This window comes from Desmodus rotundus, chromosome 2 (assembly GCF_022682495.2).
Source record: "Desmodus rotundus isolate HL8 chromosome 2, HLdesRot8A.1, whole genome shotgun sequence".
Taxonomy (NCBI): Eukaryota; Metazoa; Chordata; class Mammalia; order Chiroptera; family Phyllostomidae; genus Desmodus; species Desmodus rotundus.
In genome coordinates, this window is record NC_071388.1 from 71,650,936 (window position 1) to 71,669,147 (window position 18,212).

Here is an 18,212-nt window from a genome sequence, read left to right on the forward strand (position 1 = left end):
AAGCTTTGTAGCATATTGATGACTACAATATAAAATAATTTCCTATCATTTCCAGACAATTGCCCACATATAACAAGTCATTCTGGGAAAACAAAGCAAATGGAATAACAACATAAATCCTTTATGCACCTCAATAACATTAGTAGCTTTCAAAGTCCCTTGCTTTTTATTTTTTTTTATTAGAGGTCAGGGAGTCCCTCTGTCACCTTATATAAATTACATTTCTATATTTCTTCTGTATGGTTTTCTCTCCACTTAAAAGAAATTACAAGAAAATCCAGGTCCAGCTGTTATTGAAAGAATTAAGCATACTGTCTCAGCCTTAACTGGGCACTACCTAAGAATACTTACAACTGTAGAAGTGATATTAGGGTGTTTGTTGAATCACTAAACTATTAAAAGCTAATAAAATATTTTGCTATAAGAAACTAAGATTTGTTAAATTACCTTTGAACAATCAAAACTACAAATGCTAAAGTACATTTTATTCTTTTTTTTTTTAGCAGGATTATATCTTCTCCCTCCATGGTCCCATGGAGTTCCAGAGATGCCAGAATTTGCCCAATAGCAATATTGGAACAGCACTGAACACTTTAAGCCCCACTCAGGGAGGTCCTTTGGCATCTCATGAAAGCAAGCTCCAGCCCATAATAAACTAGGAAAGTTCTAGCCAAATAACCTGAACATTTCTAGCATTCTGGAACAAACAAAGGTAGGCATGGGTCTTTATACCTCCTGCCTCCCCGGTGTCTGCCATCAACAGTCAAGGCCAGAAGAAAAATCTTACAAATTCTACACATCAAAAGGGAAAAAACCCATTATCAGTAATAGAGTATGCTGCTTATTAACAGATGGCCTAATGTCACATAGAAAAGTGCAGGATATTGGAGGATAGTCAACAGGACCATTGAAATAACTTTCTAGGCCCAGCGGGAAGCCACTGCTGCCCGGGTGACACAACAGCAGACCAAAACTAGATGACTTCTGTGTCACTGTGAATGCCGTGCTTGACAGCATGTGCAGGGTATCCAGTCAACCAATCCCCAAACAACAGGCCGGCTCTGGGCTCTGTACTTAATCATTGTTCCTTCTCACTCCAAACAAGCTTGATGTGTGGCCCCGCCAATCGGATATTTTTTATTCTTTTACTCTTTATCCTATAAAGGCTCCCTGCCTTCTGCCCACTTTGCAGTTCTCAAAATGAAGACTGTCCACTTCATGAAGTTTCAAATTAAGTTTGTTTGCATCGCCTAGATTGTCTTCTTCTATCATTTTTAATAGGACCCTATTCAGAGGGCTACAAGGAAAAAGTATAGATTGTTTTGCTATGCGTTGTGCTTCCAGAACCAGCAGTGTCGGTATTACCTAGGCACCTGTTAGAAATGCAGCGTGGCAGGCTCCACTTCAAACAGTTTGAATTACATCCTGCCACTTAACAAGATTCCATAGATGCTATGGACCAAACTTTTGTGTCCACCCGAACTCTTATGTTGAAATCCTACCCTCAGTGTGATGGTATCAGGAGGCGGGGCCTTTGGGAGATGTTTAAGTCATGAGCATGGAGCTCCATGAATGGAACTACCATCCTTGTAAAAGAGACCCCAGAGAGCTCCTTCTTCCCTTGTTCCATGTGATGACAGTAGCCAGAGGTCAATGAACCACCAGGTGATCAACAGACTCCTAATTCTTTTGGTGCTTCCTTGATCTCAGACTTCCCAGCTTTCATAACTCTGAGAAATAAATGTCTGTTGCTTATGCCACCCAGTCTATGGTATTTTTGTTTTAGCTGCCCAAAAGGAATAACAGTATGTGATTAGTATAAACATTAAATTTTGAGATGGAAATGGTAGAGGACTGCAGGAGGTTTGACGTGAAACTTCCCCTTTCTAGGTGAAATTCCTTGCTCACCCAGTTAAAATAAATGATACCACTTGATGACGCCCTGTACCATATTTCTGTGCACCTTTAAAAGACAAACCAAATGTATTAAAAACAATTTTTAAATAAGAGTATGCCAGATAACATCTTTTGGAAGAAAAAATACTGTAACCCTCCCCCCACACACACGCTACACATGCACGGAAAGTAGCTGAGATAACTGTTATACCCTCAGTGGGGGCGGAGAAGCAGGAACATCGTCAATTTTCTATGGTGTATTTAAGTATAAAATCAAAATATTACCAAGAAACATTATTATGATTAGCCATAAACATGTTATTTTCTAGGCATGATGAGTCTAATGGATCTCTTTTGCATGATTTCCTTCTTTACTGTTGCCAAAAAAGATGGTCCAAAAAAGACGTATTTTAGTTAAATTTGATTAATAGCTCTTGCTTCTTTAAAAACTAGAATTATAAGAGCATAGGTGGATGCTCAACAATAAAAGTAAGCAAAGGCAAGCATGGTTTACACAAGATAGTCTCAACTGAATTATTTAGGCTAGTGAGATTATGAAAGAAAACAGGCAAAATGAAAATTAAAATTATTTAGTATATGTGTTACAGAGAATAAATCAATAATGCCTTAAATGCTAATGCAAAGTGTTTGTAGAATTACATTAAAAAAGCATCAAGCAAAGTCGCAGGAGCTGAACCATCTGCACAAATTTCTGTAATAATGTGATACAAACAAACTTATAAGAAAGAAAATATAACTAAGTAGAGCATTTTTGTCTTATCTTTCTGTTAATCATCACTTGAAGTCATGGTTGAACCACTTCACAATTCTCTATCAGTACAAGTGCATTCATAGAGTAGAATTTCCACTGACTTGATTTCACTGTTCAAATCTGACTTGTTTGTAAGTTCTTGTGGAGACACAGAGAGATTACTTAGCCCAATTAAGTAAAAGGTATTTATCCATCATCTGCTCTATGTCCACATGCTCTCAATCAAAACAAAAAACCAAAAACTATGTCCAAAGTGCCACAAATTTATTTTATAGGTTGTCAGTGTTAATAGTGAGTGTTAATTCACACTGAATGAATTCTTTTGTCCTTAAAGTTCATTTTGAAATTAATTAGAGAAATATGGGAAAAGAAAAAATAATTAGTTTACCTATTAATAGCTTTCTATATTTCAGATACTCTACTAAATATATTTATCATCTCACATAATATTTACAGAACGTCTTTGGGTTAACTCCTATTTTTATCTCTATTTTACAAATCAGAAAATAGGACACTGAGAGAATATATTAGAAAACTTAATTCCCATACTTCAATATGGTAGAACAAGTTAATCCAAATGAAAGAAAATACTATGAATACAAATGCCTTTCACATATAAATACACCCAGTTAAGTTATATGTGGATGCTAAGTTCTGAGCATCTCTGCATTCTTTATCCACATGAATTTTTCTATAAAAATTTTTGCTTTTCCAGAAAGCATAATAAAACATTCTACTTCCAGAAATATGTATTTACTTTATCCTTGTTCTGTGACTACAATGATTGATTTGATATTTTTATTACCTAGCAAGGAGTGGTGGACAAAAATGTCTGTTACAGAGAGTTCAATAGAATGAACACAAAGAGGCTGCTGTTAGAGGAAGCTGCTGGTCACTGGTAGTTACTCTAAGATCATTTTCAGAACAAGAATGAAAGCAGAGTCTGGGCTGCATCAGTTAGGCAGAACAAGGCAGAAAATACTAAGTGTATTTGAGGATACAGAGCACCTACAACTTTTATACACCGCTGGTAAGAATGCAAAAATAGTATGGCTTCTTCGGAAAACCATTTGGCAAATTATTTTTGTTTTTAAGTTAAACATGAACGTACCATATGACCCATCAGTCCCATTACTTGATATTTACCTTAGAAAAATAGAAACTTATGTTTATAAAAAAGCATCTACACAAAAGTTTGTAGCAGCTCTATTTATTATCACCTAAACAGAAAACAAATGTCCTTCGGCACGTGAACTGATAAATAAACTGTAGAACATCCATACAACATGTATACTATCGATATATCCAACTTGGACGAACTTCCAGGCATTATGCTGAATGAAAGAACCGAGTCTCAAAGGTACATACTCTGTGATTCCATCTGTAGGACGTTCTCACAGATCTATGGTGGTGGAGAACAGACCTACGGTTGCCAGGGCTTAGGGGAAGGCATAGTAGAAGGGAGTTTTGGGGATGACAAAACTGTTCTGACAAAATTGTGTGTGTTAAATGTCATAGAACAATATGCAAAAAGAAGTAACTTTACTAAATAATGATTTAAAAATTGATTTCAGGGCTAGTTTTATAAAGGAACATAAAACAAAGTAAGAGCCAAATTCCCTTGTGTAATAAAATAATGGGAATTACGGAGTTGTCATCCAGCTACACATGCAAGACGCTGGGAGACTTGGAAAGGAGACAGAGAGGGACGGACTTGCAAAACCCACCTCAGCACCACCGAGCAGGCCAGAGAAAATTCCCTGCTGCAGGATTAACCAACGGAAAAATATCAGTTTATATTTTTCCTCTTTTTTAGTGATATTTCTCCTCTGCTACTCCTAAGTTTTTAATAAAAATTCTGTCCTACACAGAAGTTTCGTGTTAGAATTACTTTGGTGATTATAGAGCCACATGCAGAAAAGAAGAACAGCTGAGATGTGAAAGAAATTTCAGATTTCAAAGTTGTGAAGAAGACATGGAAAACGAACACTCCTCCTCTTCAGGAATCATGCACAGACTGTGCTGGGTGTTACATCTCCCATGAAACGAGACTTACGTCTACTGAAGGAAAAGCCTAGAGGACTTGGGGATGCTTTGGTTACACATATATAACTAGGAAATAGAATGCTCAGGTACCCTCTTAATTGAGCCCAGGACATTCATTATTTGGGAACTTCACACACATAACTTTTATAATTTAAATTATTTTGTATCTAAACTCTTTTGTATAGAAGACATTTTTCCATGAAGGCAATCATATTATTTTCTTTTCCACACTCATCATTTTATTGTAATATCTTTAACTCTCCATAACATCCACTCGGGTACATGATAGGACATTGAAGATAGTGCCATTCCAGGTCACACTGTGAGCTGATCGTCTCAGCTGTTGCCCCTGGGGGCTTGCGACCCCTCGCAAGCAGCGGGTCTTCTTCAAACCAGTTAGAGTCTCATTCCGCACTGTGAGCTTTTGTGCCGCTCTCACACTGCCCACTGCAGCGCCTCAATCAAAGCGCTTTAAGAAAAAAGACAATGTCATTTGTAAGCAGATAAAAGACAGTGGAGGAGCATTCTGGGTTCCAAAACATCCTGCGACATGTGGACAGTAAAACCTTTTGGTCTCACTGCAGATTTGAAAGAAATAGGCAGTAATCTGTAGGATTCTGTTTATTATTGTCCTGGCAACAATATGACTTTTACAAACCACACTCTTACTTAACTTTTACCTATTTATTTTGATACTATATATTTTATTCTATCCCTCACTCCCTGTATATTGATTCCATATATAGTATAGAATAAAATACTATACATTTTATTATATGTCTTTTTGTTATAGAAACTACCCTTGCTCTCCTATAGAATAATCTATTTAGAGATTAGTAAGTAAACTCTTGCTATATTTCTCTCCTCCTGCTATCATAACAAAACACCACAGGCTAGACTTGAACAACAGAAATGAATGTTCTCACAGTGCTGGAGGTCAGAAGTGCAAGATCAAGGTGCCATCAGGGTTGGTGTCTGGTGAGAGTTATCCTCCTGGCCATTTATCTGAACATCTTCACAGGGCTTCTTCTCTTTGCTCTTGTGGGAAGAGAACACAAACTCTGGTCTCTTCCTCTTCTTAGAAGGGCACCACTAGTCTGGGATCACAGTTCCACCCTTAAGACCTCACTTAACTTCAGTTACGTCCCAAAGGGCCCTGTCCAAATGTAGTCCTTGGGGGATATGGCTTCAACATATGAATTTTAGGGGGACCTATTCTGTCCATAACACTTGCTGTTGTTGAAATCTTTTCCTTCCTCAGAAAGTTCATTTTCTATTAACCTTATTTTCATTTTCTGTGTTAAGAGTGTGTGGAGAAACAGTTTAAGACCACTCGGGGGTTGTCCCTACCTTTTCAGTGACCTCAGCAGTGCGAGAGCTGCAGGCCAGTCTTCAGTAAGAACTGCCGAGGAGGCGCGCCTTCAGAGCAGCCTGTGATGGCAGGCTGAGCAGCCGCTCATTCAAGCTGAGATTCCTCCAGGGTCGCACTTCCTTTCAAAAGAGGTTTGCTTTCCTTCTCAGTCTCCTCAGAAGTAGCAATCAGAAGTAACAACTCCTGCAGTTGCTCCCAGATGGTGCCAGGTATGCTCAGGGCTTCGGGGGCCAGCATCCACATCAGACCCACTGAGTGAGCCCCCCTTTTGTTGTATGGGATGGTGGTGTCCCCTACTGCTGAGGAGCATCTCTGTTACACAGAGCGATGGTCAGCAGGTTAACATAAGACCCTTCGGGGAGAGGCTGGTGGCCATCCCTAGGATCAGTAACAGCTGGAAGTTGCGGCTCCCAGAAGGATCTGGTGGGTGAAGGTTGCAGGAGTGAGGTGACCAGCAGCAGGAGTGGCTCCACTGGCCGCGGCAGGCTGCAGCACAGCGCACTGGCCAGTACTTCTGGGGGATGTGACACAGCAGCGGGGTTTTCGATGGCAACAATGGCACGTGCTGCCAGCAGCACCTTCTCTTCAGATCGATGATGTAGGTGCCATCCATCTCCTCTTCTCTTGTTGGTGTACTGTTCCATTGGGAGTCAGGGTTGGTGCCACCTAGGTGGGTTCCTGATGCAAAAATTTTGAGGAAATACTGTTAGTTCATTTGCAGGCCATCAAGGGCTCCAGACATTGTGAAAGTTTTCTTTAAGTTATAACAAGGAGCCAGACAATGCAAAATGGGCCCCTCTCTTGATAGCGAGGAAAGGCTCTCTTTTTTTTTAAGTTTCACTCCACAATTTTAAGAAGGAATTTGCAACGAGGCAGAAACACACCTCCTAAAGAATTTACTTGTTCCTCTGTATGACACTGTCTTCTACTGAAAATGTGCCCTGTATCTTTTCTCTGTATCTTTCTTTGGTATAACTATGACCTGCAGGACCCTGGAATCTTCTTCACGCACTGACATTTGGAGACTGGATGATCTGAGAGTCAGAAGTATCTCTCTGAGTTCCCAAATTGAATCGTGTTGCTCGATTTAATACTAATAATATGTATAAACTGCCCTAAAAAATAATGCTTTCATATGGGGGAGAAATGAAATACCCAGTAAGTTCCACTAGTCATGAAACAAAACTCATTGTTACGGCACCTCTGCTAAAAAAATAAAAATGAATGCTGCAGTAATGGGTAGTTAAGTATTGAGATCTTCTCTCGTTGATACATGAAATCAGAGAACTATCAGAGCTTGTCCATCCGAGCACTCAGACTACTGCAGGAGCAGGGGGAGGAAGAGAAGGGGAAGGAGGAACAAGAAAAAGAGGATAAAGGGAGAAGAGGAGACAGAGAAGAAGCAACTTTCATATAAAAATAATATTTATAGTAGAATGAATATACTACACTGAAGTATTATTTTTGGAGATAATAGAAAACAATCATATGGCCCTGACTGGTGTGGCTCAGTTGACTGGGCATTGTGCCACAAAGTGGAAGGTCACTGGTTTGATTCCCAGTCAGGGCACATGCCTGCGCTGCGGGCCAGGTTACCCAGTGAGGGTGCTTATGAGAGGCAACCAGTCGATGTTTCTACCTCACGTCAGTGTTTCTCTCTCTCTTTCTCCCTCCTTATCCCTCTCTCTGAAAATAAAAAAATAAAATAAAATGAATCTTTATAAAAATAATAATATGGAAAAATATACACTATATATTTCCCTCACATGAAAAGTAGTGTGAGAAAAGGTATATTTTAGAAATATGATTTGAGTGTTTTGGCAGCTGAACAAACAATAAGATATTCATTACTGCTAGAGAAAGGGGATATATATATTTATATGCCAAAAAAGGGGTTAACTAATGTATGGGTTAACTAATTAGTTGAAAATACTGTAACAGCTCATTGGGCAATTTTGTAATCAGATGAGCCCAAGGGATGAATATGATCAAGTTTATAACAGTTCATTTTCTTTGAATGCAGCTGTATACAATGCCCCAGGAGATTCTAGAAGCATTGCAACTACAGCGACTCTTTTGATTAATAACATATTCAATCCCTAAAATCCATGAAGAGAAATGAATGCTGTTATGCCTTGAAGGGTATCCATAGAAGCTATAGAGCCCCTTCTGTAGAGAGAGTAAAGTAGCTGGAAACCTGTGAATGGCCATCTTAATGTTATTGCCTTCTTAAAGATGGTCTTTTAAAAGTTTTTCATTTTTTCTCTGTATCTAAGTTCATAGGGTTAAACTATGCTGTGATTGCCATAATTGTTATTTCTCCCCCAGTGGTTTTATAGCCAACAAGGGAACATTAGCACCCACTGATTCCTTGTGGAAAATAATCTATTTAAAGATACTTGCTTCAATTGAAACTTTTTTTTAATGCTTCACTCCATTATTTTATTGTGGGGAAATCTGCACCAAGGCATAACTGGAGCTTCCAATGAATCTATTTGTCTCTCTATTTATTCTTCCCTGGAAGTCATAAGCCTCTGTTGATAGCAGCCCAGATGGGTGCTAGGGAAACAATTATGACTAAAAACATGAGAATCCAGAGAGCTGCAGGATGTCTGCAAATATCAAAGGCTCTTGTTAAGGGTCTAATCCAATACTCATTGCCTGACTTCTTTTTTAGGGCTGTCTATCTCTCAGTGATGACTGCGTTATTAAATACATATATTTAGCCAATTCTTTTTCTAACACATATAGTCATATTCAGCTGCTTGAACATTATTCGATATATTTGGGTTAGGCACAGAAACATGTGACATTATCTAACAATCTCCCTTCTTTTGCAGTAAATGTACATGAATATAGTGAACTAATGAAATAAGCAATATGATATTGCAAAGCAGTGTCTGGCACATACAGGAAATGCACGTTTCCTTCTCTTTCATTCTTTCTTCCTCACGTCAAAGGTATGTCAGTGAGGGAGGGATGGAAAACTTATGATAACTACAGGATAAGTAATTCTTGAAAAGTAAACTAATCTATGTTCCTTGCAATATTTTTGAAAGTTATGCAATAAAAAGGATATTTTATAAAAGTAAATTCAGAATTTAAAGTATAACATATACCTCAGAGAATATGGTTCTTTGGGGCCTATTTGGTCTTGTTTTATACGGTTTCCATCATGTGAAAGTTGATGATAACTGCATCTCATTTATGTCAGGTGTTGTACATAGTAAAATCAACTATTGTTGAGAGAATCTTCCAGAGAATTATAACTAAGAATAAAACAGGGAGTTGAGATAAATGGTGGCTAAAAAACTAATTAACAGGTGATTGTTAAATAAACATTTGTGCATATAGCAAGCAAGGATAGACAAGGAAGCGTAAAAGGACAAAGAAAGTAGCATGGCAATAGTTCGGAAAGAGTTTTGTCTTCCACAAATACTGTAGCTACTAGATGACTTTTTAAGGCTAGACGCACTCAAAGTCACGACTGGAAGCAGTGCTGGGTTATTAGCGAAGCACTAAACACCTGTGAAAAGGCATTTATTGTTAGTGGAGTACAAAATCACACATAAATTCTGTCTTACAAAAGATTAACTGTTCACATAACCAAGAACAAATATAATGCTTGGTGAGTACTGAAAGCATCAAAGTGAGGTAAAAAAGTTATATCTGGAAGTTATGTATTCAGAAGAATAAATGAGAAATCATGTAGTAGCAGGTGAACAGTACAAACATTGAGTCTTAAGAGAGTGAAGAATAAAAGAAGAACTTTCCAACAAAGTAAATAAGGGAAGTAAGTTTGCAAAGCAAATGAATTGCCAAAGGATTGAATCTACTTACACAGCCTGAGGAGCTGTGAGACAGGCCGGAAAGCAAAGTGGGAGCCAGGGAGTATCCAATACAGGAGCTTTCTTTTCTTTCTCTTTTTTCCCCCAGATTCAGAGGACACAAATACCTTATCTCTTGATAGCAGAGTATCAGTAAATTTGCGAACAATGTTTTTTGTTTTCTTGTTTCGGGTGGAGAGTACTGTTTTAAAATCTGCATAGGGAGGAATACTCAATAAGTGTTGAATGAATAAGTGATTTATGGATAAAATGTATTTCTTAAAATTATACCCAGATAACTGATATTAGGATAAGGAATTGTTGGAAGTTGGGAGAGAATTAAATTTTAGAATCTTATGAACCCCTCTCTAAATTAAAAATAGGTACTATAATTAAGAATTTGAATTACATTTCTAGTTCTTAAATATACAAGGTAAGTTTTATTCTTCCTAGTTCACAGATAAGAAACTAGAAATTCAAGGCATTAATTGACTTGCTGAAAAATCTTAGAATCAAAATATAACAGAAACCCAATTTCAAATCAAGTCTGAGTTTTGTTAAAGGAGTTTTTATTGTTACTTATATTGACTATGGCGGAAATAGGAAAGAGGGTTTCTTTTGTAAGACACCTGGTGAGGTTAAAATTGATAAGACTTTGCCGAAAACTGGATGTGTAGGTGGTCAAAAGTGGTGAAGTTAAAGGTGAATCTTTGTTTCCAACATTATATAATGAGGCCGCTTTGGTGGTGTCCTTCAAAAGGAGAGTAGAGAGAAAGAAGAACAGATTTGTAATGTTGACAGGAGGAGAATAAAAAGCAGAAATGGCAACATAATTCTTGAGGCCCAGTTCAAAATGAAATTTTATTAAGAATTTCAAGCAGTCACAGCAGAACATTAAACCGAGGGCTGAACCCCGTGGCCGGCACAAATCACACTTCTATGAAGGTGGCCCTGAAAATAGTTCAGTTTAGGGCATGTTCCATGTTGGGTGCTAGAGATGTAGTGAAGGTGAACTTACAAAAACAAGATAGGAAGAATTATATAGTCCTTTATAGGTCAGAAAAACAGAAAAAGAACATTAGAAAAATACATCAGCAGAAAGAACCTTCATCATTCAAGGGCAAATTCTTTCTAAGGACAGAGTGAAAACTTGCTAGGGTTAGACTCTTAGTTTAACTTTCTTTCAGGCATGACTATTCAGAACAATCTCTTTGTATTTCAGGCTATAGGGAGAAAGAAAATTCATTAGCCCAGAGAGCCAGTACCGATCCAGGGATGGACAGAGTCCTGGAGTTGCCTTGTGGTAAGCAAACATTTTATCTAGGACACAGTATACAGGGTGGGGCAAAAGTAGGTTTACAGTTGTTTGTATAGAAAATAATACAATAATATAAGAATAGACTGTTTTGCATACTCACCACTGTAAACCCACTTTTCCCCACCCTGTGTTGGGCTTTTGTGACTTTTGCCACTAACTGGGTGCGTGACCTTTAATAAAATATTTTACCTCTCTTGGTCTCCTATCTTTACAGATTAAATAGTAGTTCAGGCTAGATGTATTCATTTTATAAATACTTACTGAGTTCCTATTTTGTTGTAGGCACCAAACTTAACTCTAAATACTGGTAAATAAAGCAAAATCCTTGACACTTCCTACCTACAAGATGCTAAAGTTTATGTTAAGCACAAAAAGAGAAACAATGATATATCAGGAATAGTCCAGTCCAGTCCTGGTACTGTACAGTACAGTACAGACCTAGATAAGAACTCCAGATCTCCCTCGTACCACCTGCATTAACTCGATCAAGGTTCTTAACATTCCTGTTTCTCCTTTTTAATCTGTAAAGGAAGAATAACTGTGCTAACTGCCATGTGATGTTTGAGAGCCCTGTACATGCATGTATGTAGGGTGCCTAGCTCAGTGCTTGGTGCATAAAAAATGGTCATGCCATTTTTTACTCTCTCTGATTATGCATTTCAGATTTTCAGGCATAGATCATCCATCAAAATAAGATTAATTCTCAGATCACCTCATCAGGACTTTTCTGTATACTATTTAGAGGGCCTGTACAAATGATTGTTTTGTTTGACACACAAAATTTAAGCTTAAGTCAATTCTCCCAAGCCTCTTTAAAATATATGGTGGGTGTTTGCAGTTTCTTTTCTCTTGATGTAGTGAATCTAATATATAGATTAGATTCATGGGTCCCTTCTAAGATAGGTAGATAGATAGATAGATAGATAATATATTTTATATATGTTACATGTGTTATATATTATATATTATATATATATATTTCATGGGTCCCTTTGAAAATGTAATGAAAGTAAATGTTCTTCTTCATAGAAAAAGCATAGACACCTAAAACAATAATCTCACCGTGTTCCCAGGCTCATGGGTCCTGAGAAGTCCTTCCGTGCACCCAAGATTTGGAGCACCTCAGTAACAGAAGGATATATTTATTTACCAGAGAAGACTCAAATTATAATTTAAAATTCATGAATTTCAAGTGGTTATGGACCTTGATAACTACCCTTCACCATTGCTAATGTCATGAAGGGAAAACTTGGAGTGGACTTGACTTCACGGGCCATGTGTGAATATTGATTTCAGCCTTGCCACATGGCTTTTCTGCACGCTGAGGGAAGAGACTAGTCAAGGCGAGGCTCACCTCCCCCAGCGATAACTACTGTACTAAAAACAGGGCACATGGAATCCAGCTATCTCAGACCACATTGCAGACTGCTCCTGTATGTGTCCAAAAGATTAGTTACATAATATTGACACTTCTGCATGCATTGATGATTCCCTCGGTGCCACAAAGTTGAACCAAGAAGTTAGTTGAAGTTTCCAAATCTATGTCAAAAGGCAGATGCTTCCAAAAGCCCCATGAGTTTCACTCTTTACAGGTAATAGTTCTTAACTGTTTAGATCTAAGACTGTGCTAGTTTATTTTGTGTAAGTGTGAAACACATGAAGAATCTACTCTAATAAAGCAAATATATATTTTTAAATTGTTTTCTGTTTATGTAATGCATCGGCTCTACTGTTAGATTTTTCTCTCCTTAATGTATTTATGGATTATCTTTCTGGAGTTGGTGTAGTTCAGATTGCTTATGACAGACTGTTCCCACTAGATGTGATGATGAATTGCTTTCAGTTACATTTGTAAACGATATTCCTTTATTGCAGACATCGTTGCCTGATCCAGGCCGAATGGGCCTTACATGTGTAAAGAATTCATTAAAAATATAATGAAGTAAGAAAAAAATTAAATGCGGTTGTGTCATATGCTTTGAATAAGTTTCCATAATGAACATTATTTATCTTCAAAGGTATATTATTTTACAGATGTTATATTTCAAAACATGTTGAAAATGGACAGATTGACTCAATTTTCTGTGATATTTTAAAGGTTTGATTACTAGTATATAAAAACAAACATAAAAGTTGTCTTTTATATCACCCTTTATGGAAATTATTAAGAAACTTTTCTAAGGATGAAAATTTAATTTGAAAAGAATCAGTTCTATTGAAAAGTCCATGTAAAAATTTTAAAAAAATACAGAGTTGGAATGATTGTAAAATTTAAGGTCGCTGATGTTAGCAATCTGACTTCCTGCATTCAAAAACATTTTTTTTATATCACACTAACAAATAATTCAAATTTTACTTTTTGATAAGCATTAGTTTGAAATCTCTAAGCTCAGAAATTTGGAATTAGAATTATTACATTGCATCAGAATTAAGTATGTATACTATTGAATTCCAAAATGAAACAAGAAATACATTTTCTAATCCTTATCTTTTACTTCAGAAAGATAAACCTCAAAAATTATTTGATACTTAAAACCTTATTCTGCTTAAAAGAAGTTAACTGTCTGTGATGATGTATTATTCTCTTTAGACGCTACATCTTTGCTTTAAGAGTTCACTGAAATTGTACTATATGCTAGCTATTAGCTAGACGCATTGCATGTATTATCTCATTTAATCCTTAAAACAATACTATGAGGGGAAGTATGCCATCTTATAGATGAAGAAGGTGAGTTTACAGAAGCTAAGTACCTCACACTACCAGCAGAATGAGGATTTGCAGCTGCATCCTCCTGATTCCAAATTCTGAGTTTCTCCTCATATTCAATAAAACACCATAATCTTAAATGTCTTCCTGAGTGAAATATTGCACAGAACATAATAAAGTTGACACCCTACTACACAAAGGCACCCTACCGTTGTAGTGAAAAGGGGAGCTGTGAAACATCACTGCCTAAATTTGATTGCTTTCCCACACTCAATGTCTCAGTGTTTCTATTTCCACAATTGCAAAAAAAAATCATCATAATATTAATTCCATAAACATTATGGGAATAAAATGAAATCCATTCAATATTTCATGGAGATGACTAGAAAGGGCCCTGGCATATAAGAAATATTCAGTATATAACTGTTCATATGATAACTACTTTTTATTGAATTATCTTTGCTTCACATATATTATGTGGCCCTCCAAAAAATAGAAGGTTGTGTCAGATAAATTATATTTTATATTTTTCATCTTTTCTATAATGCAACTGATTCTTGGTCTATAAAACTAAACATTTAGATTGTCTACCATCACTCTCCAAGACAACTAATTTTCTCAGGCATGACAATGTATTATTTAAAAAAAATATTCCCTTTTATGAACACCTAGCCAAAGTCTGACATATTAACAAAAAAAGAAAGTAAAGAAAAGAAGAAAAAACTAAAGAAAAGGAACAAAGCCCTGGAAACTGGATATTTATACCACCTCTATTAGTAAAAATAATAATGCCTCCTTCGTAGATTGTCTGCCAACACCTTTTCCTTTGTGCTGGGCGTACCAAGCTGTTTCCCATATGGGTGTTATTTAGCCATTTCAATTGCCCAAGACTGAACTGAATGGCACCCCCCACACACACAAATGTCCACACATTTTGTAACTTGAAATATTGAATAATAGTTATTACTATTCCGGATGAAAGAACAAATGCTTTACCTTTTCATTTAATATTCTAATAGCATTTGCCAAAAAATTTCTGACACTTTTTTAAGCCACTCACACTCTTTGGTTTCCATTTTACTAGATAAGTTTTAGTTTTCAAACATGTAAATATATTCTTCCATCATGTTTTATTTTCTCCTGATGAATGGCTTGATGTTTTAAATTACTGTTGTTGCTTGTGTTGGTAGTTGTATTATTACAAGACACTGCTGTAAAGGGCTACCAGAGTGAACTTAAAGTCAATTTCCCAAGGAATAAAATTTACATTATTTCAATGGCATGTGATCACACTACCAGGCTGTACCTTCCTCTAGAATAGAGAAACCATCTTATCAATATAGGCTCTCAATACACGTTTACCAAACAGAACTCTAAACTTTCAATAAGCTAGGGATAGTGGAATATAAAAAGGTAATGGGGATAAGGTAATGGAAATAAGGCAATAGAAAAAAAAATTGGTTATTTTAAATGAATTCACTTTAACTCAAGAAGAGTCAGAACATTTCAATCTCATTTGCTAGCATTTTATTTTGAATCTGTTAAAATGGAACACTTAAAAAGAAACCCCATAGACTCTTAGACTGAGACAGGACCACATAAAGCATGTAATCCACGGCCCCTCCCAATGCCCCAAATGGTCTTTTTACACCTACTGCATTGGACCCTACTTTGTGGGCCTGAGTGGAAAAACTCTGAGCAAAAAGCAATGGAGGTGCTCGGCTGATCATTTCACCTTTCCTCCCTTTCTCTTTTCACACTTGTGTAAAATGAATTAGTGGAACTGATAATCTCAGAGTTCCTTCAAATCTTTAGGTTTCTGCCTGTGTGCTTCTGATAGTGAAAATTTATTATATTTTTACAGTCCATTGGAAAACACAAATTTTGAGAATGTTCTTGACTCCCTGTATATTTTATCTATTGGTTCAGTGTATGCCAATGACCCAAGAAACACGAGGTTTACCCCCTCCCCCAGAACCTTTTACTCTCTGTAGGCCTGCTAGTATGCCGTTCTCCTGCCATTCTCTCTTCCCTAAGCTAAGAAAAGATACGTAAAAATGTAACACAACTATTTTAATGACAAACATGAATTACATTCAGTGAAATATTGGCTTTTGGATGTTAAAGGTTTTGACTCCAGCACTCCTTAGGGCTATATTTTGACCCAGGGGAAAAAAAAAATGACCATTCGTTCATTTATTTAAACATCTCATTTTCTTCAAATACACATTCTCTCTCAAAAACATGCAATTGCCCTCTTCATGTGTTCTCTTTATACTTCTTTAATGGCTTTAGATAAAATCCAAAGTGTCTAATATTTTACAGGGGGACTAGTTACCTGATTTCAGCTCACTGCTTTGGCCACTCCTCACCTCACAGAATTTGATTAAGCACAGAATTGCCTCTGGCTCCTTAAGTGGGAAACAGTCGTTTACTGCTTCAAGCTGCTTCTTCTTCACCAGACTCATTTACACTCATTCTTCAAGCAAGCCGCTCATGAAGCCTTCCTCTGGCTTCCTTAATGACCCATCTCTTCTAAGGCCCTGTGCTATCCAGTGCAAATATCTTACAGTTAAACTTGCCAGAGTGATTTACAAATAGCACCCTTGGTGATTCTATTCTAGATCCTGAGCTTTGAGAGTAAGACCTCTGTCTTCCCCATCTCTATATACCTCATGTTTAGTGCAATGCTTGGCTTACAGCAAGCCGATAGTAAGTGTACAATGAATGCAGGAATCAGTAGTGAGCACACATTAAACGGGGCAAATGGACAGTCCATGATATTGATCATTCTGTGTAAAAAATACCATTGATCTGTTCGGAATCTGTAATAAAGGCATTGCAACAATAAAAACTAGGCAGCTATTGATATTGCCAGATAATTTGACACTTAACTTGAAGAAACATTGTGACACATGGTGGATGTTTATCATCATCATGTAGAACATTCCAGTTTCAAAGAGCATCACAAAAGATGCAACTTGAAAGTGGGAGGAAGGCTGCACATCCTTGAAGCCCCCTCCTGGGCTCTGCTGTTGGAAGGGGGTGGGAACGAGAAACCGTATAGATGCCTGAGCACACTTGCCAGGGGAGCTGTGTTCAGCGCCTCTCTAGTTCTGCCAAAGTGGAGGTGGTACATGGAGCATGGTCTGCAAAACAGCAGATGAGGTTAGTTTGGTCCCCATGGAAACCAGATCTCCCATTGAGAAGTAAACATATTTGGTGCTTTTGTAATCAGAACCCATCAAAAAGTGAAAAACAATCCATTTATGTTGTACTTATATTGTTTTAAAAGAGTCGAAATTCTAAACCAGAGTCACTGGACAATACTTTTTCTAACACAGACATTATCAAGTTATGCCTCACTTTAACCACTGGCAGAAGAAGTTGAAAGAGTTCCTCCCTTAGCTTCGTGACAGCTCTCTATAGAAGTCCAGGAAAGTACTTGTATTCTATAATTTTGGGTGGAAATGGAATATGGTAAAATGACCCACATAGCCAAAATATGTATCTGAGCATATAATTGTTCATTCCAAATCTCCATCAAGAGGCGGAGACATCTCAGTATCATGAGACTTTTACAATGAAAACAGTAATAAGTACAACCGCATAGAGAGAGTTTTTTTCATAGTTCATGTGACATCATTTCAGTGAATCTTTAAAATGTGTGTGTTTCACTTTTCAAGTATACTGGAAAAGACAGCCTTTAATTCTAATGTATTGATTAAGCAGTCTTTAAGAAATATTTGGGAAAATATTCAATCCTGTCCCTTAAACCTTTCAAATGCTGTTCCTGGAGATACTATAAGTGAAATCATTCTGTAACTATTCTAATTAAAGTAGGAAAATGTGATTGGTAGAAAAATTAGATATACGATATATACAGGGTCTGGCACAAATAACACCCCTTTTTATTACAAAATCGTAAGCATGTAATTCTGTAACATAACAACATCACACTCAAGCACACCATATGACATTTTAGGGGAAATGTTCAAATTAAAACTATAAATTATTACACCCATATTATTACCACACTCAAGCAGGCGTTACTTCTGCTGGAACCATACAAGTGGGAATAAATATCCAGTATCTAAAATATTCTAGTGTCCTTCTACCACAGGAATTTTGCCATTTCTTACATGTGGAAGTAATCTGACTCTATCTACATACTCTAATTGTTGGAAAACTAAAACTTTGCATTAGTGATTACGTATGTATGAAGCTAAAGCACTAAGATATGAAAAGCAAGGTTAGTTCCTAATCAAACACTG

General features: G+C 36.9%; 1 pseudogene; it reads right to left on the reverse strand.

Moving 5' to 3' along the window:
• Positions 1-6,170: 6,170 nt before the first annotated feature.
• Positions 6,171-16,406, reverse strand: LOC128780295 (small ribosomal subunit protein uS2B-like; annotated as a pseudogene).
• Positions 16,407-18,212: the final 1,806 nt, after the last annotated feature.